We start from the raw sequence: 21,906 nt of genomic DNA, 5'->3' as shown, positions 1-21,906 counted from the left end.
CTGTGCCTGGGATTTTCAACTCATTACTTTCAAGCTGTCAATTTATCTGAAGACATGCTGGGAATTGTAGTTCAGTCGGAAGCTGGAAGTGTAAGGGTCGAATATAGCATAGACCAAATGCAGTAGCAGGCCAATAAGTGTATAAAGCAATGACATGCAGTCTTTATTTCTGTCCCCCTTAGCCAGCAGATCTTACCCTTGCATAGTAAATCAGCCTGAATATTTGTTGCAGACAATTATAAACAATGTAACCAGTGTTGCCTCTCTACAATGAAAATAAATGAATAATACATTTCTTATTCAAAGGAAACTTTAAGTCATTGCTGCTGGTACAGGTTGTGGAGATACACATTAACATTTAAGTACACATTAACATTTTCTTTCCATAGATTTAAGACCTTCTTCATGTTCTGTTCTTCTTCATGTTCATGTACTGTTGTGTTATGCCTGGATATATTAGGGAAAGGTGTCTGTTAAAAAAAATGAAGCAGAAATATGCTAAGCCAAGAAGGACAAAGTGATTAAAATAATGTATCTATGAAACCACAACATCACTGCACTTCTTCAGCTGGATCATATTTGGTAACACAGCAAATCAAGTGCATGAGCTGGAATACAGCATTCGGTTTATCACAAAAATGTCCCCTTTTCAGGCGAGTTGCTGTAGGAAATCTACAGCTCAATAGCACCACCCTGTGGATTTTGTTCTTTTTGTGAATAAAGCATGCAAGATAAATTAGAGGGGGCATCTTGCTTTTCCTTGATAAAGTCTTTATATCACAGAGTGCCCTACAAATGACAAATCCGTGGGCTAAATATGGGTTTGATTAGCTTATATGTAGAATCATATGTTTTGATATAATCTCTCTGGTAAATTTCCAGGTAGCTTAGAAATATCACATGCCCTGATATAAAATAATTATTGATGCATTTATGTTTCTTTCTAGGTTTCGGATACCAGTTCAGAGAAATTATTTCACACCATCTCAAACAATGGTAAGGCCATTGGCACCCTTTATTTATTCTTGTAATTCTAATTGTCTAAACGATACCTGCTTAAGCTAAGTTCTTCGCATAAATCGTTGGCTGTTCTTCACAGTTTTTGGTCTCTTCAAATGCTGTGAGCATTATCACTTAAGTTTGCTGTATGTTTGAAAGACCAGGGGAAAAAAAGCATTTAAAAGCAGAAATAATTACCAGATTGTAGGAGACCCAAAGCATTGGTTAGGAGGGGGGTTAAGCTTGAGGGCAGGTTAGTTTGAGATTTGGGAAGAATATCATTGCTCACTTAGAATCCCAGCTTGATGGTCAGTTCTGGTCATATTTAGGGTGAACACTAAAAAGTTATCAATAATTATAGCCATATTTTCATATTGATGTAACTTTGTTTTCTGTTAAGGGGTCCTGGCATTAACAGAAAAAGACAGAAAACTTTATTAGACTATGTTAAGAAATATTCACTGCCTTTTCTCAATTGAGGGATATCAAACTTACTAGTTGTCATTCTTCCAGCATCCACACATACACTACAAAAGCCTCCCACTATACTTCACAAAACATTGATTCTTTGTGTGATTATTTTAGACAAAATTACAGTTGCCCTGAAAATAAATCTCCTTTTAGTTTCACTTGTGTCTGTGCTGAGCACTAGAATAAGATAGATTAAGTGTTCTCTCCACCTGGCCAATTTAGATTTTATTTCCTGCAAATGTATTAACCATTCAGAAGAGACAATTGAAATAATCCCTTTTAAATCCAGCATTTCCTATGGAGTTAATTTACTAAGAACTTTTGCTTGTGTATATGAGGTTTCAGTGGAATAACTGATTGTAGATTGTGGAGAAATCTTGGAAGTGTTTTCATTTTGATATATTTTAAGTCTTAATGCTTCATACTTAAGTCTTCATGTTGAATAATGATGGGATTCCTGGCATAAAAAAACTTGCTTCAGTGAAAAATGCTGCATTTCCTCACCAGTCTTAGGCCCTACTCCGCATCTATAGTTGGCCAAGGACACTGCAACAAGCAAGTTTGTTATGTGTGGGGATCTTTCATCACCATCAGCCTCACAATTTTATTGAAGTTTTATTGGAGTTTGTTACTAAGGACCAAAAACCCTATGTAAACGATAGGGTGCAATTCTGTGTGGGTCCGGTGATCTGTTGCACACAATCTGATAATTTGACCAAAAACTTTAAAAATAGATCAGGAATCAGTCTCTGGTTGACTCCATTCAGAAATATTTTTTTTTTCTGCAGCTTATGGTAGGGATTGCATTACCTAAACATAAGTCCCTAGGCTATTAAATGGAATATAATCCTTTTTTGTAGTAATTTTAATTGCCGAAAACTCAGACAATAGGTGGAAAACTAAATGTATTGCATCGGTGCACTAATGGATACATGAGGGACAAATTGTGTGACAAAGCAATGCAGATAATATAATATGATTAAATGTTTGTATTGTTGTGTCATTCATTACAATTTTTAATATTATTTGCTTGAAAATGTCAGCGAAATAAGTGTCAAGTGGGCAGCCCATAATCACTTGTAACTCAATCATGATTGCCTTATTAGGGAAACAGAAAACAATAAAGGAATATTAAGGACAGTCTTTACTAAGCATAAGAATAGTGACCAGTCAATCAACATTCCTGCCTGACAGCCTTATTTGTGGTTGATTGACTGAAGGGCTCATCTTCATGAAACACTTTTTACTTGTTTTGAAAAAGAAGTTGTCGTCTTGTTCCTTTGTTTTTTTCACAAACACATTTCCTATATTCGTATTTGTGTGTGTTTGCATGGTATGATTTGTTGCATTTATTTGGCTCTGAATAAGCATCCTTGACAGCAAGCCTTTCTTTTGAGGTGCACTTCTGATGTGATTTAGTTCCGTTGAAAGGATTAAGGTGTCTTTGTGTTGTCCAAAATCAACATCGGCACTTTAGAGCTTGGCTTGGGAATCCGCACACAAATAAGCTCTGTAGTAAATGGTAGATTATTCTTTTTGGCATGATTTCCATTAAAATGGATCCATTCTTTGCTTCTTGTGAGATTCCACTTCTGGCCTTATGCTAATTCTTCTGGGCGAGTCGAATGAGGGAAGAAGTCAGTGCATACCCAGGTGCTGAAAAAAATAAATACTAGGCTAACCGGTATTTTGCAATTGAAAAGCCATAAGGACTTTTTTCATGGGGATTAATTCTCTATACTTGAATTTTAAAATGGCTTGAAAGGAGATCTACTGTATTCTTACAGTGACAATATATATCTAAAAACAGGTGCTAGATCTGTTGCGTGTCCAATATGTATGCATACAAAGCAAGTTGATCTTTGGTAACAATGCCTTTAGTGATTGGCTGGATAGCTAGTTGACGGCGTTGTCACGAAGCTGTCAGATTGATGAACATCATGTTTAAATTCTTACACAAAGCTTGTCTGCCCATGTTGAAAAGTCAGGACTTTCCGCATTATGTAGTGTTACTTGCCAAGAGCAAGGAAAATGCTGAAAGGAAGGTCAATTTTCTCCTCTGTGAACCATATCTTTATTCTTAAGAGCCCCAATTCACATAGCAGTCTGAATGTACAAGGCTTGCTAATGGCATTTAGGCATCAATATCCAATTAGAACAATACATTATGTATGATTAATGAGATTTCCTAGATTAGTAGTTTAACACTCTTTAATCCCAAGAAATCTGTAGACTAGATAATTGTTGTATCAGCATTTCCTAATGTATTCTTCTAATCTTTATGTGAATCCATACAACACATATGCATGACTGTTTAGACCAGCAGCTAGCTACGAATATTATTTTAAGCGCTCAAACACACCATCAAGCTCACTATATTGTTCAGTAGTATAAGTGGCACATACAGTGGTGTGAAAAACTATTTGCCCCCTTCCTGATTTCTTATTCTTTTGCATGTTTGTCACACTTAAATGTTTCTGCTCATCAAAAACCGTTAACTATTAGTCAAAGATAACATAATTGAACACAAAATGCAGTTTTTAAATGAAGGTTTACGTTATTAAGGGAGAAAAAAAACTCCAAATCTACATGGGCCTGTGTGAAAAAGTGATTGCCCCCCTTGTTAAAAAATAACTTAACTGTGGTTTATCACACCTGAGTTCAATTTCAAAGGTTATAAAGCCATTTCTAAAGCTTTGGGACTCCAGCGAACCACAGTGAGAGACATTATCCACAAATGGCAAAAACATGGAACAGTGGTGAACCTTCCCAGGAGTGGCCGGCCGACCAAAATTACCCCAAGAGCGCAGAGACAACTCATCCGAGAGGCCACAAAAGACCCCAGGACAACATCTAAAGAACTGCAGGCCTCACTTGCCTCAATTAAGGTCAGTGTTCACGACTCCACCATAAGAAAGAGACTGGGCAAAAACGGCCTGCATGGCAGATTTCCAAGACGCAAACCACTTTTAAGCAAATAGAACATTAAGGCTCGTCTCAATTTTGCTAAAAAACATCTCAATGATTGCCAAGACTTTTGGGAAAATACCTTGTGGACCGACGAGACAAAAGTTGAACTTTTTGGAAGGTGCGCGTCCCGTTACATCTGGCGTAAAAGTAACACAGCATTTCAGAAAAAGAACATCATACCAACAGTAAAATATGGTGGTGGTAGTGTGATGGTCTGGGGTTGTTTTGCTGCTTCAGGACCTGGAAGACTTGCTGTGATAGATGGAACCATGAATTCTACTGTCTACCAAAAAATCCTGAAGGAGAATGTCCGGCCATCTGTTCGTCAACTCAAGCTGAAGCGATCTTGGGTGCTGCAGCAGGACAATGGCCCAAAACACACCAGCAAATCCACCTCTGAATGGCTGAAGAAAAACAAAATGAAGACTTTGGAGTGGCCTAGTCAAAGTCCTGACCTGAATCCTATTGAGATGTTGTGGCATGACCTTAAAAAGGCGGTTCATGCTAGAAAACCCTCAAATAAAGCTGAATTACAACAATTCTGCAAAGATGAGTGGGCCAAAATTCCTCCAGAGCGCTGTAAAAGACTCGTTGCAAGTTATCGCAAACGCTTGATTGCAGTTATTGCTGCTAAGGGTGGCCCAACCAGTTATTAGGTTCAGGGGGCAATTACTTTTTCACACAGGTTTGGATTTCTTTTCTCCCTAAATAATAAAAACCCTCATTTAAAAACTGCATTTTGTGTTTACTTGTGTTATCTTTGACTAATAGTTAAATGTGTTTGATGATCAGAAACATTTTGTGTGACAAACATACAAAAGAATAAGAAATCAGGAAGGGGGCAAATAGTTTTTCACACCACTGTACCTTTTATTGTAACGAACAGAATTTTATGTTGTGCAAGAGCATGTCTGTGCACAGCCTTTTTACTTTAAATAGGAATTAACAAAGGCCAGAACTGTGTTGTGCTTCTGTTCCATAGAAGGAGAGAGAGAGAGAGAGAGAGAGATGCAATTGTCCTTTTTTTTTGTAAAAAAATAACTATGCTGTTTACCTTTCTTGTGCTCTGGTTCAAAGACTGTTCATGAGTAACATCTTAAACAAGGTGTGTTAACGACTTCCTCAGGTCTGTAAAAAAAAATGGCACATAAAATTAAATTTTTCTGTATTTCATTCCTTTTTTTTATAATTAGGGGGCATTACAGGGTACATATTGAGATATAAGGAAGCCACTAAGGCGATATTGCATTGAAAACAATCTGTAAAATTCATAATATGTATTTGTATGTATGTTTATAGCAGATAGACGTCTTGCATTGAGGTACTTCTTTGTAGTCTAACATTTGGTTTCTTCTACTCTTGCTCGTACCAAGGTCAGGGAAACATGGAAGTAACAACACAAATCACCCTACTATAGCTGCAAATAAGCATGCAGCTTAATCTTGCTTAAAATGCTGGGCCAGCTATCCACTGCTTTGAATATTTTTAGTGGGGCACCCAGTAGACTTAAGCTAATATTGTCAGCCTCAGCTAGGTTGAGCTAAGATGATTGCAAGCTTTTGTAGCAATAGACCATGCATCATTTTAGGCATACCCTGCTGTTTTTCAATAGTAGCAATAACGGTGATGCCCAGATGGGTACATGGGTTCATTGCCATGCATTATTCATTCCACCAGGAGCTCATATTCCATAGAAAGATTAGCCAGTATATCTGGCCTGCTCCTTATTCATTGGAACTAGGACAGATCTGCTGGGGTTTTACATGTATTGGGAACTATGCAATTGCGAGATTCTGTTGGTTAGATGGTATATTAGATGCCCTGCGACATGCACTAAGTTTATCGTTACTTACAAAACTCCTTATATACACACAGCTCCCAAAGAGCTGGATTTAGTAACTTTGGTGACTTTATGTCAGCAGTAAGCCTCTGCATCTTTACAGAATAAAAATAAATCAGTTTTTTATTACCTCAAGAAAGTATATTTTTAAGAGGAATTATATAAATTCTGAGCATTTCTGAATTAATAGATTTATTCTGACAATCACTAAAGCTTTAGGATTGTATCACTCTTGTTAAACCGAGAATTTTTATCACTGTAATATCCCTTTCCTTTGAAAATATGTTTATCTAAAAATATTTATTTTTTTTGTTCTTTACAATCTGGATTCTTCAGCAGTTACCATTCCAATTAACTAACAATTATTTAACATTAACAGTAATTACAGACGCCAGTTAAGCGCCTACAGATGTCAACTGTTAGCTTTGTACCTAATCACTCAATGAAATGGAGAAAGTTCAACAAACATCCAATTAGCCAAGCAATTAGTATGAGTTAAGAAAGAACATGCTATCATGTGTGAGCTGATTCAATTTATTTTATTTTGGCAGTAAAGCACACAGTTACAGACAAGCAGTAATAAGTTGTACAGATAAGATAAAGCCGTATTGTCCTGCTGTTTACACAAGACTTCTCATTTTTTTAATCTTTAAACTAGGCAAATATGCTTTACTGCTTAGGTCTTCAGCTTTATAAAAGGTAATTGTGTTAGCTGATTTAAAACTGTGCTTTCGGGAGCAGGGTCCAAGTGTAACGGGGAGGGATTTTAGTGCAGATAAGGCTTTGTGGTATGACAATAAATTGTATGTATTACTGAATGTTCTAGCTTCCTGCAAAACATGGAATTGTATTTTTCTGGGGTTTTACGGATAACATATCTGTCTGTACTTTGGATCTTCATACCTTAAGTCCAGTAGAAAATCATGTAAACATTAAATAAACCCAACAGGCTGGTTATGCTTCCAATTAGGATTAATTATATTTAAGATTGGATCAGGTACAGGGTACTTTTTATTATTACAGAGAAAAAATGTAGATGTAGATTTGTTTCAGTGTATAGTGCCTACATTCATCCAACTTACACACTCCCAGTCAGTTGTTGAGTGACTGCCTGAGAATTCCTGTTTGAGGAAGGTGTGTTGGCGCTTAAAGAAGCTGTTTAAATGCTTAGTACAAACTTTTTGTGAAAGATAGCAGGACTTGGAGAGCAAGTGAATTGTTTTCAAGGGCTCTTTGGCCTTGAGAGTATGTACTAATTGACTGATTGCAGGAAGTGCACATATTTGGATTTCTTCAAGTGTCCATTGAAAAGCCAGTTCTTGCTTATCTCCCATATTGCACCTGTTGTGTCTCAGACACTTTGACTTTTTTTACCAGAGCAATGATTAAACTTTAATTGCGTTAATTATTTTATGTACTGCCTGAGATGCTCGCATTTCATGTTTAAAGCCTATTAAGTGAACCATCTCACTCTATCTCAGTATTTATCTATTTGCACAGTGATCATTTTATGTTAATATTTAGGTATCCTTTCTTTAATGAAGTAGTTCAGTGCCGTGTAAATATTTTACCACTTAGTGATATGTTGGCATTCAGATCTAAGATTAAAACAAACACTGCTATTTCTTTTCAAGTCTAGGGCAAGCAGGCAGCTACAGACAAGATTTCAAAAGCTTTTTTAAAGCCATTAATTGTCAATCTTGTTTTATATTGAAGTGGGTGCCAACTATGGAGGGTCTGTTTGGCATCCCATTTTTCCTCTCTTAGCAAACGATTAATCCCAGAGGATATGGCATTCTCTAGCCATCAACATCTTGTCAAATAAGAATAGGGGGCTGGTTCTACTCAGGTTACTTATTCTCTAAGGGCACAGTCTCCTTGGAAACAGGCACCAGAGGAACATTCAATGAAGAGTGACTAGCCTATTGACGATTAACAGGAGAAGATCTGTATATTCTGTATCTTGGTACCAGGACTGCTAGAGGGACAGGGTCACAAAATTAGACAATGTAAAGCATGGATTAAAGTAGCCTTCTACTGCTCCTGGTGTATGTGCTGAGAACCTTTCTGCTGACCACTTTTTTGACCATAGCAGATTTAAACATAAGCATCAGTGCTCTTTATCTTGTCAAATTTGATGGGGAAACAATCCTGTTCTATTTTCTGCTGCTACTCCAAAATGTGATTTGTAACCATTTTACCACAACCAATTAAAGCAACAGGTCAATAAAACAGACCATTATTTAGGATTACATTTAATGCTATGAAATTATTTTCATTTGTCAAAACTGGATCTGCATGAATGCTTACAGGAATCAAGTATGCATTTTATGTGTTACAATTCTCAGAACTTTAGCGGCATTATTTTCTGCTGAAGGAAATAGAATTTTCATTTAATCACAACATTAGTTACCATTTGGATCTCAATCTGTTATGAGAGATCAAGAAAAGGAAAAAACAACTTTTCAGAGTATATGTTGTGTGAAAGAGAAATGTATTCATAATTAATAGCATATGTCTATATGTTTTAAAGGGTGTGCACTGTGCAAGCCCCTACAACAGAAAATGCTTGAATAGATATTTTTGCATTTTTTAAAAGATGTTATTTGGTTACTTAGGCAACAACATCCTTGGCCTGTACCTAATAGAGGTCTCTTCTGCTAGCAGCCCAGGGCTTAAGAATGTGCAGGCAGCTTCTCCAATGAAAAGACGCTCTGCCTGACAGGCATTTTTGGGCTATGCTGACAGCCGCAGGGAATAAGCTGCTTCCCTCAAGACCAGTCTTGCCTCCTTCTTGCTTTTTATGTCCATTAGCCAGCATGGACTTTGGGAAAGCCTTCTTTTTAAGAGATAAATTAAGTTAGAGTAATGGACCAAGAATAGTAGTGGACCAATAGAAGGATATGCCAAATGGCTTCTTATTGGAAGTCACCAAAGTATTTGCCTAACCTCTAAGTTGCTGGCACAAAAGCACTGGGTGGCACTTCCATTGCATTTACTTCAATAATCTTATCGGAGAGATTAAATTTCACTTTAACATTATTCTGTCTTTTAATTAGGAAGTTTGTTTTGGCAAACAGTATGTTTCATACTAAAATAGCATGGCTCATGCAAACTGGAAATGTCTGTTTGTGTTTATCTCTTTTCTGTGCCTCTCATTCTCATGAATTGTCCCGTGTGGTTATGTCTATAAATGCACCTTTGGATGTGTGTGCATAGGAAATTACTTAGGAAATAGCTCTCCTGTTTTCAAAGACATAAATTATATTAATTGTTAAGTTGTGCTCTCTGGTGGCTTATTTGGCATATTTACATAGGGGAAAAGTCCCAATAGGAGCTCTGCCATGTTTCATAATGCCATACGTTGTGAAATGACATACATGCCCTGCTTGTGATTTATAGCAAAAGTTTTTTTTCTGCTACAAATTCATAAAAAATCCTTCTGGTGTCAGAATGTTGGCTGATATGTTGTGTATTGTCAGGGTATTTAGTGACCTCTGAACCAGCAAACAGATAATGGAGATCTCATAAATTATTTGGTAGTTGGAAGCACTGCAGATACAGGAGGATGGAGTAGTTCTTATGTCTGATTACCTAGTGAAGTAGCAGTTGGATAAGAAAGATTCCAACATACTCCCAACCCTAATCCTCTGTTTATATGGGATAGACTGATTTAGCTAAAAAAATAATAAATCATTTATAGCTATTTCATAAAATGTATTTTTCTTCATTTTCATTTAATATAATTTTTTCCACCTAGACTTATACAGGTACACTCTTTAAAAAGAGCAATTTCATCTGCCATCCCATAAATATTTGTTGTCAATATTTGTAGAGAGACTTTTATGATTTGCTAACTTTTCTGGCTCCCGCTATAGTCCTGAATAAGAGACTTGAGTTTTTTTGCAGAAAATAGCATGCCATTTCTTAAGCTGTCATTGCTATGTGTCACTGCTCTCTGCTGTTCAAAGATTTGCTCTGACGTTCACTAGTCACCACTCTGACTGTTATTGTGGCAGACTCCTTGCACACACCAATTTCTGGCAGCTGCTGTATGCTTTTGGGTTTGTTTAGCCCAATTATTTGCCTGTCAGTCAGAAGGCTGGGTGTTAAGCAGATATTGTTGAGGTATTTTTGTCCCACTGAGCTGCCATAATCTAATGAGGCCCTCAGGTAAATGCCTATCTTGTCAGCTAGGTGCTAAGAAGATGTGCCGTTAGAAGTTTGGGTTGCAATTAAATTGTTTGAATAAGATAAGATACATGACTAAGTAAATTGAAGGGCAGATTAACCATGTAAAATGTCAGACGAAGAGCAGGGTGTCTCGTGCATTTACAGAGTAGTATAAAATAAGCATAGCTGTTGGGTAAAGCATTATTTTCTGCTACTTGCAAGATCATTTGTCCACTAGTAAATCTATAGACTATATACCTTTCTGAATTGCTAGTCTTATTTTTACAAATACATTGGTTTCTTTAAAATGATCACTATTAGTTTTTGATCTGACAAAGTAAGACAGCAAATAATCAAAATTCTACAACAATTATATGTTTTTTGCCAGGTGATTGCTACTTCTTTTAATATGCTGCAAAATGGCTTAATTATGCTGTTTCAGTAGACTTCTCTTATAAGGGCTGTGTTTGACACTAGAGAGCAGTTGAATAGACTGTACAGCCTTTGGAAAATGAAATGTTAATTTTCAGTTAATGTTCTTTAAATAAACAGTAGAGAATTAGACTGAGATTACAGTTTATGGTGTACCTGCCCAGGCTTTCAGTGTATGGGTGGAGATGACTCTATTATAGCTCTCAAGATGGTGAATGCACTACTTTTGGAGCTTTATTGGGTTCTTACTTAAGTTTACCATACATGTAATGATCATGGGCTGATTTAATCTATTTTGGTCCCCAGGCCCCGCATACTTTAACACTTTAACACTGCTCTTGGACCCCCACATCAACCCCTGCTCCACCCAAACAACTACCCTGTTCCCACACCCTCTCCACCCAGGCCAATCCCCTTCCACCAATACCAGGCCACTAGGAATTTTAGGGCCTGGATATGCCTTATGGGGATACACCACTGGAACCAAAAAAATTGTTTTATAAATTTTAGTACATGTATTTTTTTAGGCTGTATATGCAGAAATTATCTGTTAATATTAAAAAAGTGTTCTTTTAAAAACTGGCTTGGGGAACTTGGTGGGTCAGAATAAGTACACATTGTGTATTTCTAAGCAAAATACTTTGTACACTAATATATGTTGTTTGCACTATACTAAAAGGTTCTTTAATATGCCACTTAATATGATGTAAATTATCTGTTGCTAAAGAATTCATTTTGAGAGGGGGTAAAGTTTTCCTTTAATGAATCACATGCAAGTTGCAATGCACAGTTTTAGAACTGAAGGTAGCTAGGATCATGTAAGGGTGCAAGAACCTTTTGTGAATTTGGCATCTATTCTAGTCCTTCACTCTTTTCCCTATGTTTATAAATGAGCCTTAAGATGTTTTCCTAATATTTTATCTTCTGTTATCTATGTTGTCACCCACTGTATTATAGGTATGCAATTATTTACAATTCTTGGGACCTGGTGTTTTCCAGATAAATGGTCTTTTGATATTGTGAAATGCTATTTTTTATAGCTAGTAAAAAAAGGATTTTGTTATCTATTTAAAAAGGAAATTATGGAAGGCTTCATTGCTGTATTTTAGAGCTTTCATGATAAGTGTGCATATAAGGGAATTATGTTGAGATGGTTTTACATTGGTAAATTGCAAAAAAGGCTTCCATAGGAACAGAAAAAATAAAGTATTATCTGCAGTAAACTAGACAGAGAAGTAAATTATATTAGCAAATAATAGGAAATTTGCATATGTAGGTAAATGGAGTAGGATATCATATTCAAGAGAAAGTTAATTATTGACTACTGAATGTATGGGTGTAATCTAATACTTTTCTCTCTTTGTGAGGCCTAGTGGATTTCTGCTCCACCTCTACATATCTTTTTAGCACCTCACAAAACAAAGAAATATTGACAAACCGCCACCAGTCAGATGTTCTATAGTAGACATTCCCATGGGAAAATACAACACAAGAAAGATAAGCTAAAATAAAGAAGCATTTGGCATAATTTCCCATCAGACTGTAAAGAACACTTGCAGGTTCAGCAAATATCACTAAACAATGTTAATGAGGTTTTATCTGGGAAAGGCTTTTTATGATAAAAAGAACCTGCCAGTTTGTTTTTGTATCTGCTACATCAATGAAGTTCACATCCACAATAGAAGGCGTGCATTCAAAATGGCTATAGTCAGAGATAAACCAGAGGACTCTGAAATCACTGTAAAGAGCCTTACAGTCTGTGAAATGGATACGGGTAAGTTGACGAGTTACTTGATGGAAATATATATGTATTTCCCAATATATATTTCTTAAAAATTCCTTTAGGTCTGCAAAATCATGATGGAACATGTGGTGGAAGAGACCAAAATAGGATTTTCAAATCAATACAGACACTGCCTTTGATCCTTAGCAGATAGATTTCATGGCAGTGTTAATGGTGTCAAATAGTGACAAAATCCTTGCAGGTCAATTGCTTAAAACTAAGTAATGCCTAGATGCAAGGGAATTAAATAAACATTGGCTTAATGCTCATCACATCAATCATGCAATCTTTTCATTGGCATAAAGCTGGCCAGAGATGTAAAGATTTTTAAAAGATCCGATCGTCATTGTGAGACCACGATTATCTCGAAATGATCGTACGAATTGTCCATCAACTAAAAAGACCAATTTGCCAGGAAATCAAAGGGTAGCTGCCTGCTTGGCCCTGCAAACATAGATAGATTGCACTGGGACCGATAAAGATTTTTTAACCTGGCGATCAATTTCCTGACAGATGTCGGCCGAAAAATCGTTAGATGTACGATCGTTCGAATCCCACTAACTTCATGATAATTTAGAAGGATTGGTCGGACTTCGGTAAAATCGGTTGTTCGGCAAGAAAAATCTTTGCGTCTATGGGGAGCTTAAGGAATGAACTTTGCATCTTCTGGAGAGCAAAGTGTTTGTACAAATAAAAAACTGTTCACATTTTTTTTCTTTGTAACCAATATTATAGTACTGTAAAGGTTCTCAAAGTCTTTTCATTAAAATGCAAGATTTGGGAGTTGGTAGGAGCAAGGTGGGGCCACTGAAGAGAAATAGAAGTTTCCATTGCTGTCGTTGACCAGACTGAATTATAGCAATAGCACTGAACACTACATTACAGTGAATGGAGTTTAGCTAAGACCACAACATGCCCAACAGCCAGAATGCAGCTCTTCCATCATATACTGAAGCTAACTTCTGCCCAAATTGGGAAATGTGCCCCATGGCAATTTGTGCTGAATACAGTAGATGTTTAGTCTTTACACTAAAAGCCACCACTTTAAAGGTTTCATATATTTTTGCAGCCTTAAATGGTATGTCAACCATCATCAACTGTTCTTAGTTCTGTATTTAATTTGTCATCCATATTATGGATTATTTTGGGCCCATTCAACCCATTTAAACAGACGCCCACAAGTAAACAGATACTGTATGTTTTGACAATCCAACCGAGCTAAAATAGTCTAGTAATAAGCTGGAAAATGTGTTTATTATGTTAGCTATTAAGGTTAAAATCCTACAGAACTACCATTAGATTTTTGTACAATATTGATAATCTGAAATTATGTAAAGAGAATAATTCTGTTGTTTCTGAGTAGCAGGTGGGAGGATAGGAAATGAAATTATCTGCAGCCATGTCTGTTTTCTTTCCCTTTGCTATACATTTGGGCCATTGCAGGCCCATTAGCAGGACCATTGATTTGTGTGTGGCAGTTTGAGATAAGTGTGTATTGATAGCACAGTTCAATACAGTGGCTGTTGATTTGTCAGATATCATGATGTGTTGGCAGTTTAACTGTAAGGGCACACGCTAAGATTTGGTGAGATTTAGTAGCACGGACAATTTGGCTCTTCTTCGGGCGACTAATCTCCCCGAAAAGCCTTCCCAATGGCCACAATCTAAATTGCCGGCAAGATGGCACTCAGAGCACTTTGTGTTTCGAGTGCCATTAAAAATTAAAGGTGTATTTATAAAGAGCTGTTGTTTTCCATAGTATTAAATTAGTACCTTGCATCACAATAGCAGAAAAATAGTACATTAAAAAGATGTGCCATTTGTAAAGGTGTACATTTTTTTATTCCAGGCTAGCGCTTTAAACTATGTTAGGATGCACCAAAAATTGTGGTGTAAACAGCACTGGCACCAAGTTCTTTTCAACATAATTTTACACTTTGCTACACATCGTCATAAAATAATTATGTAGCATTATAAATACAAGGGATTATACTAACTGTAAATGGTGGCACTAATGTGGTGACCTGTTACTTATTTCAGTGCCATTTTTTATATATATCTTTAAAAACATGCACCTAGATATATTTTCTTTTTGCATAATTCACAGTTTATTTCTAGTCAAAATATAGCCAAATCCCAGGAGAAAATTTCCTGATGGCAGACTGCTGGTCACTTGGTGTTTTCTTTTCCTAGGCTTGTGGCTAACAAACGCACATTACAGTATTAAAATTCAAACTGATTCATCAACTTTTACTTACAGCAGATTGTTTTCTTTAACAATCCACCATGATTAAAAACTGTTTTACATTTCCCAAAGGAGCCCAAGCTACTCCCGCAGCTGCCATTTCCCTATAAAAATGAACATGAAAGATAAATTTAGCCTGACCCAGGGGCAGGATTAACAGCCTGTGATGTGTCACATCAGAGTGTAAGGGGATGCTTTTAAGGCCTCTGTCATCTGTTATGACAACAAAGACTGAAAAAAATCTTAAATCCGAGTAGAAAACATTCCAGTCTGTTTTACTAGGAGATTAGAAAACTGAATGGCGGGATTAACTCTTTGGTTCTCAAGCTAGGATGCAGTTGTACGTACAGGTACATTCTCTGGCTTCATGTGTGGGATCTTTTATCTGGAAACCTGATATTCACAAAGCTCAGAATTACGGGAAGGTTGTTTTCCAATAGAATCCATTTTAAGCAAATAATATTTTTTAGTGCTTTCCTTTAATAATAAACCAGTACTTACAAACTAAGCTACATACATTCAGTTTATTCTAACCTTGCTTGTGAAAACCGAGTATGCCATGTGAGGATTCCATTTCCTTTCACTTTTATAAACCGTTGGTTGACTTGTTCCCTGATCCTACATCATACACATGGTTCATTCACAGTACGGGGGACATATTGCTCACTGAGGGGTTTTTCATGTCAAAAACCTGTTGTTTCTTTGATAAAGGCCCTACAAAGTCCCACCGAGATTGTGTAGCAAGTCCAAGTAAATATTTCTCTGTAGATTTATCTAATGTTTTATTGAAAAAGTGTCTGAAATATCTGTAAGGTGTCTAGAGACAAACCTTTTAGGGTAAGGTCACACTGGGCGTTTCGGGGAGATTTAGTCGCCTGGCGACTAATCGCCTCGTCTTTGCGGCGACCAATCTCCCGAATGCCTTCCCTCACTCTTGCGCTGGCTAAAATTAAAAATCGCCGGCGCAAAGCACACGCGGCGATTCGTTTTCCAAAGTCGTCCAAAGTTGCCTCACGAGGAAACGTCTGGCGACTTCGGAAAACAAATCGCCCAAATCTCCCCGAAACGTCCAGCGTGACCTTACCCTTAGAACACTGTGCATTTGTTTACAAAATTTGCTATTTTAAAATAAAACATAAACAGTTGCAGTTCAAGTGGCTTGAAAGCCCTAAAGTCTGTCTGGTAAAACAGGTGGAGTAAATCACAGATGTTCACACTTGTCTGTCCCCCTTGGCCTATAGAAAAGAGTGATTTCTAAAAAAAAAAACACATTCAAAAACATCAATTCAATAAGCCTGTAATATGAATTAATTAATTCATAGGCATAAATGCATGTTAAGAGAAAAGAGAATTAACAACTATTCAGACAACAAGGGGAAATACCTACATTCTGCTGAAAAAGAGACACATTTGGTCACATTATACTTTACAAACATGCAAAAGCCGACAAACATTTGCGCCAGTCCTAAACTAAATTTAAAGCGATGTATCCACATATGTGCTCCACTTTTTTTTTTAAAAGCATTTATACCACCTTATATCTTTGTAGTGCTAAAAAAGTTGAATTGTGTGTGTATATATATATATAGTATATATAGTAGCTGCACACACACTAAGGGCAATGGTACACACAAAGGGGCAAATTCACGAAGCGGCTAAAATATGCTATTGACGCCTTTGCCGCACTTCACCAGGCGAAGTTTCGCCAGGGTGCCGCTAATTCACTAAAATCCGAAGTTGCCTCAGGGAGGTGAAAGGTAGCGAAGTTGCGCTAGCGTTAATTCGTCAAGCAAAGCAAAGTTACGCTAGCGATGCCTAATTTGCAAACAGCGCCAAGTTAAAGTACAATGGACGTATATGTAGCAGCAAATATATTACACTACACAAGCCTGGGAAAGCTTCACAAAATGAAATAACGTTGTTATTTTGCCCTATACATGTGCCCACTGTATAGTTTAGGTGCCATATGTTAGGAAATGTAGGGGGGAAGGAGGGTACCCCAAAAAATGTACAATCTTTTTCCACAATTTTTTGAACTGTTAAAGCACAGGGGAAAACATGTCCGAAACTATCCCCACTGACTTGTTCTTGAATTGCTTTTGTCAGCTCACAAATGAAGCAGTCCATGTTTATAGGCAAGACCTGAAATTGCCATTTTTGCCATACCACTGTGTTGTGAAAATGTTTAGGCAAATCATTTGTGTATATATATATAAACACAGTATATATATATATATATATATATATATATATATATATATATATATATATATATATATATATATATATATATATATATATATAATATATATATCTATTCTGTAGATGTGTGCATAGCCACACCTCCTTTCTGGTTAGTATGGAGTAGTATTCTTTGGATTTGTTGTGCTAAATGTTAAGGTAGAGATGTGTACTTTCTTATTTTTCCCCATATTGAATTGCTAAACATGTCATTAAAGCTCAGGAGTTGGGTAATGAGATTACCTTGCTTTTATAAACTGAATCCTGTGTGGATGTTTATGTGGATTTCAGGTCATTGACATAAACCAAACATTGTCTAGGCATTGTCAACCTTAGTAACTGGATCCTTGTTTGAAAATCTGAGAGATATCAAATTCCCTCTAAAACCTGCTGGTTGTTTTAGCTGCTTTACCGTCCTAAGGAAACTATCTGATGTGCCTGTCTGTGACACTTTTACAGCTTGTTTTCCGTAGAGTAAATGATTGCTAGACAAGGATTTATTAGCGGTTGCGCTACACGAGGCAATTAGAGCAATTAGATAGTAAATGGAAAGGATTTGGATTGGTATCAGACACTCTTCCATTCACTCTTTATGCGTGCTTGGGACTCATTCCATGCATGCAAACAACACAAGCTGAAACATTATTGTTGGGAGGAACAAAAGAAAATGTATATGTGTGTATATATATAGATATATACACACATGAGAAAGGCCTCGGTGGAGGCCGAAACGTTAGTCTCGCATACAACAATAATTTTTTTTTTATATTTATATAAGACCTGTGAGTGCGGATCTTCTGTGCTAATTATATAGATATATATAGATATATATAGTTGTGTCATTAAATGGTTGAGAAATTGAGTTCTTTCTAGTTTCATGGTTGTTGACTGATGTGTCCATCTCCTTTTGTCATTTCTGACTTATATGCTCACAGATCGTGAAAACTTTATATAAACAGGCCTTGTTGCCACCATTGGTAATTTCTATTATGTATATTATGTTAGTTGTTACTTTTTGACTGGACATTATGTAAGTAAAAATGGTGTTCACCCATTGGTGCACATAGGGTTTGATTTTAAGATGCCCCTCTTTTCCTTACATTTTACGAGTAGTGTTTTTATCTTCCACAAATATAACAAGCTAAATATTAGACAGTAAAGGTTTGTTACATTATTTTTATGACTACATGGATTTGCTTGCTAATGCTGATTATCAGGGTGTTCAGTAATCATAAATGAAACACCTACTTCAAATAAGATAAGCAGACTGTTTCATCATATCACAAGTTGGCAAGCAGTTTTATCACAAAAGAAAGAAATGATTTATTACTCAGATGAGATAACTTTCTTTTAACCCCAAGGCAGCATTTAAAAAAAAAAAAAAAGCTTTCAGATTAAAAAATATATATAAAAAATATTGCCATTATGTAGAAAACACACACATGCATACACACACACATACATGAACAAAAGGGGCTTTAGTTAAACAACAGTAACAAAATTCTTATTTTATTGGTCAATTTAAAAATAATTGGAAAACACCTAGAAGTGCTCTTCGTTGTTGCGTACTGCAGCAAAATGAAGAGCATTTGGAGGTTCTTGCTATTTGGAGGTTCTTGCTGTTATCCATTGAAAACCTATCGGCAGTACTGAACATCAAACATCCAACTGGTAGACTGAACTGCTCTAATTGGTAATACAGTTTATTTTACCAAGCCATCTGGCAACAGCATCATTAGCATGAGGTAAGGGCTTTAATCACTAAACTTCTCTGCCAGTTGAAGCCTAATTCTTCTCTTATTCATTTTTTGGTAGCTTGACCCTCACTAGAGTTACTAGGTGGTTGAAAGATGGAAGCTCACTTTATCTTCTGCCTCAAACTAAATAACTATTCCAATGGTTTGCTAAGTGCCTTGCTTGAGTCCAGAAAATAAAGTGTACTCCATTTTTACTTGAGATAGAGTGACAATAGGTTTTTGGATCCGGTCCAATTAAAATAGGACGCTTAATTGTGAATGATGCTATTCTGACTCTGTTCACACTCTGTGCACTTTAAACATGACTGAAAATAAGCCAAATAAGTGGTGTTTTTCACAAACAAATCATTTGCCAAATTCAATTTAGATTATGTTGAACATTTTTGCTTTTTGATTTAAGGTTTTGGCATGTGAGAAAACAATTGTGAGCAGTGTATATCTAGAAGGCATTCATATGGAAGAATATTATTAGATGTATGAAATCATCATAATTGCATGTTAAGTGCAGTCAAGGCTATTTGTTGTCAAGTGAAACGCATAAATAATGACTGATGAGTTACTTTTATAACATTAGATACCTAAGAAAACAAAGTCCTGTCCTGAGGCAGATCTAAGCCTTATGACAAAGTGAGAGGTGTGCTGCAAGGCATTCTGGTAGATATGTCAGATCAAGCTGATGCTGCACTGATTGAGCCAAGTCAGTTATAAAATGCTTCAGGCGACAAAACCGATCAAGCAAGCAAAGCTCTAAGCTGGGGGAAGTGAAGGTTGTTGGAGAGAGAGAAGAAAGGAGGGGTGATATACTATGTTTTGTTACCTGATAGAAAAAGAGGACTGAAATAACCTTACAAAGAAGTTTTTGCCACTGTGTCTTCTACGCAAGAGTGTTTCACCTATCTTGGGCAGCTGTACCAATTTTAGATTTAGTTTATTTATGTAATCTAGGTAGCAAATAAAATATAATAAGGGGGCCTGTCACCCTAAGAAATTATTCCAGATTCAATGTTATTGTTTATTTACTTAAACTTTATAATTTATTTAATTTTGTTTTCTTCTTTTTTTTGGAAAACACACATTTTGTGGAGACAAAATCTCATGTATGCACCAGAACCTGATGCAGATGCCCATTCACAGGCTACACTTATATAGACAGTGAGGAGGGTAGGGGTGTGTGTCGGAGGTCAGTGACATCAAGGAAGTGCAGAAAAGCAAGTAAAAATGGCTGCTGTGCCTGAGGCATAGAGACCAGGAAGGCAATATATGATTGGCAACTGAGATTTTAAATGCATTTATAACACATATGGAAGTTTAAATAAAATTAAAACTAATTTAAAATATAAATATATTCAAAATGACTCCTGTTTTACAGATTTTTTATGTCTGGATGACAGGTCGCTTTAATGAAGCAGCTGCTAGTTTGCTACGTATTGCTACACTATAATTAAGCCCCAGTATGGCACCGTGAAAATAAGGGCTATTTCATTAAAAAGTAAATAGAGCTATTTGCTAAAGTGTAGCATTTTCTTGGCCTAGTTCCATATGAGGATCAGGATGTTTTCATCTTTTGCTGCTCTCTCTGAGGCTAACCCGCATACGGTGGGAAGTTAAAGTTGAATGGATGTTTAAGTTGCAGCAAATACATTTACATTACACAAGCCCAGGGATGCTTAATAAAAGAAAATGGAGTTGTTATATTACCCTACACATGAGCCTAGTGTATAGTTTATGTGCCATATGTTAGAAAATGTAGGGGGAAGCGGGTTACCCCCAAAAAAATTTACACTCTTTTGCAGCCTATCACCCTGAAAAAAAGGAAAAGACGCCACCATTTAGCTAAATTTTGAGGAAGTCCTGCACTTCTCCTGGTCTGAGGTGGCGAAGGCAAGTCTGGCGCAAGAGGTAACATTCAGTAAAATCGGCATCTTAGTGAATTTGTGCCGTTACGTCCCTTCGCCAGAGCACAACTTCGCCTGGCGATTGAGTGCGAATGAGCACCAGCGTCAATCTCTTTCACTAGCAAAGTTATGCCTGCACCCATTAGAAAATCGGCAAAGTTCCAAGATGAAGTCACGCTGGTGAATTTTCGCCAGCATTAGTCACTTCGCCTTTTAGTAAATTTGCCTCTAAGTGTGCTATCCTTTCTAGAGAGCTATACATTTGGAATAATCTAACTGGAGTGCTGGTGATAGAACATTTACTTATTCTCACTTTAATGTGGGTAGAACTTGTTTTTTTATTGCATGTCCATTGCATACACCAAGCTTTACCCAGTGAGTTAACATAATAGAAGGATATAGTCAATTAAGACCGTTTTTCATAACATAAAATGCGGTTATTTGGTTGAACACCTGGTTGTAACTTAAGAACACAAGCAATTATATTGCAGTAACATTGCATCATCTCACTATCAACAATAATAGTTCAAGTATTACCTTGAGAAGATGTAGTCACAGTGCAAACAAGGCATATTGCCATCTGGCTGGATTTGTAGTCTGTTTGCTTTTAATTATTCTATCACCTTTCCATTTTATCATAAACATTAATTGCCAAAGTGCAGGGACATACAGAGGAATATAGGCTCTCCCTCCTTTAAAAATGTACAGTGTATACAGAGGGGGATATAATATGAATGCAATAGTGAATGAATCCCAGGAACAGAGCAATAAGGACAAAAGGGGGCATAATGCAAAAAATCTCTGGTACGATTTGTATGTTTCTGGACCCTTTACTGATTATTTACAGTTAAATGGAGCTGCTGTCTACTTGTGTTTTGAAATGCTCCTTAAATCATCATCATTTATTTATATAGTACAAGCAAGATACGCAACTCTAGATTAAGAGGTTTTACAATAATTTAACAAACATAAGTTACTGTATAAAAATAGGATCAAAAAGCTCTGCAGACAAGAGTTTATAATCTAAAGGGTCTAGGGAATTTTTTTGGCACAGCTATTACTGAAGTTATGACTTTATGTTTCCTGTAGGGAGCAAGCAT

General features: G+C 36.5%; 1 protein-coding gene across 1 annotated transcript in view; it reads left to right on the top strand.

Moving 5' to 3' along the window:
- Positions 1–949: 949 nt before the first annotated feature.
- LOC108708344 (autism susceptibility gene 2 protein) overlaps positions 950–21,906 on the top strand; it is a 60,681-nt gene continuing 39,724 nt past the window's right edge. Inside the window, exon 1 of the mRNA XM_041582264.1 lies at positions 950–996. The gene's annotated coding sequence lies outside the window, so the exon portion shown is untranslated. The remainder of the gene's footprint in view (positions 997–21,906) is intronic.

The sequence above is a fragment of the Xenopus laevis genome, chromosome 2L (genome assembly GCF_017654675.1).
Source record: "Xenopus laevis strain J_2021 chromosome 2L, Xenopus_laevis_v10.1, whole genome shotgun sequence".
Taxonomy (NCBI): domain Eukaryota; kingdom Metazoa; phylum Chordata; class Amphibia; order Anura; family Pipidae; genus Xenopus; species Xenopus laevis.
Note: the sequence above shows the minus strand (reverse complement) of the source record. Positions and strands in the feature narration are given on the sequence as shown.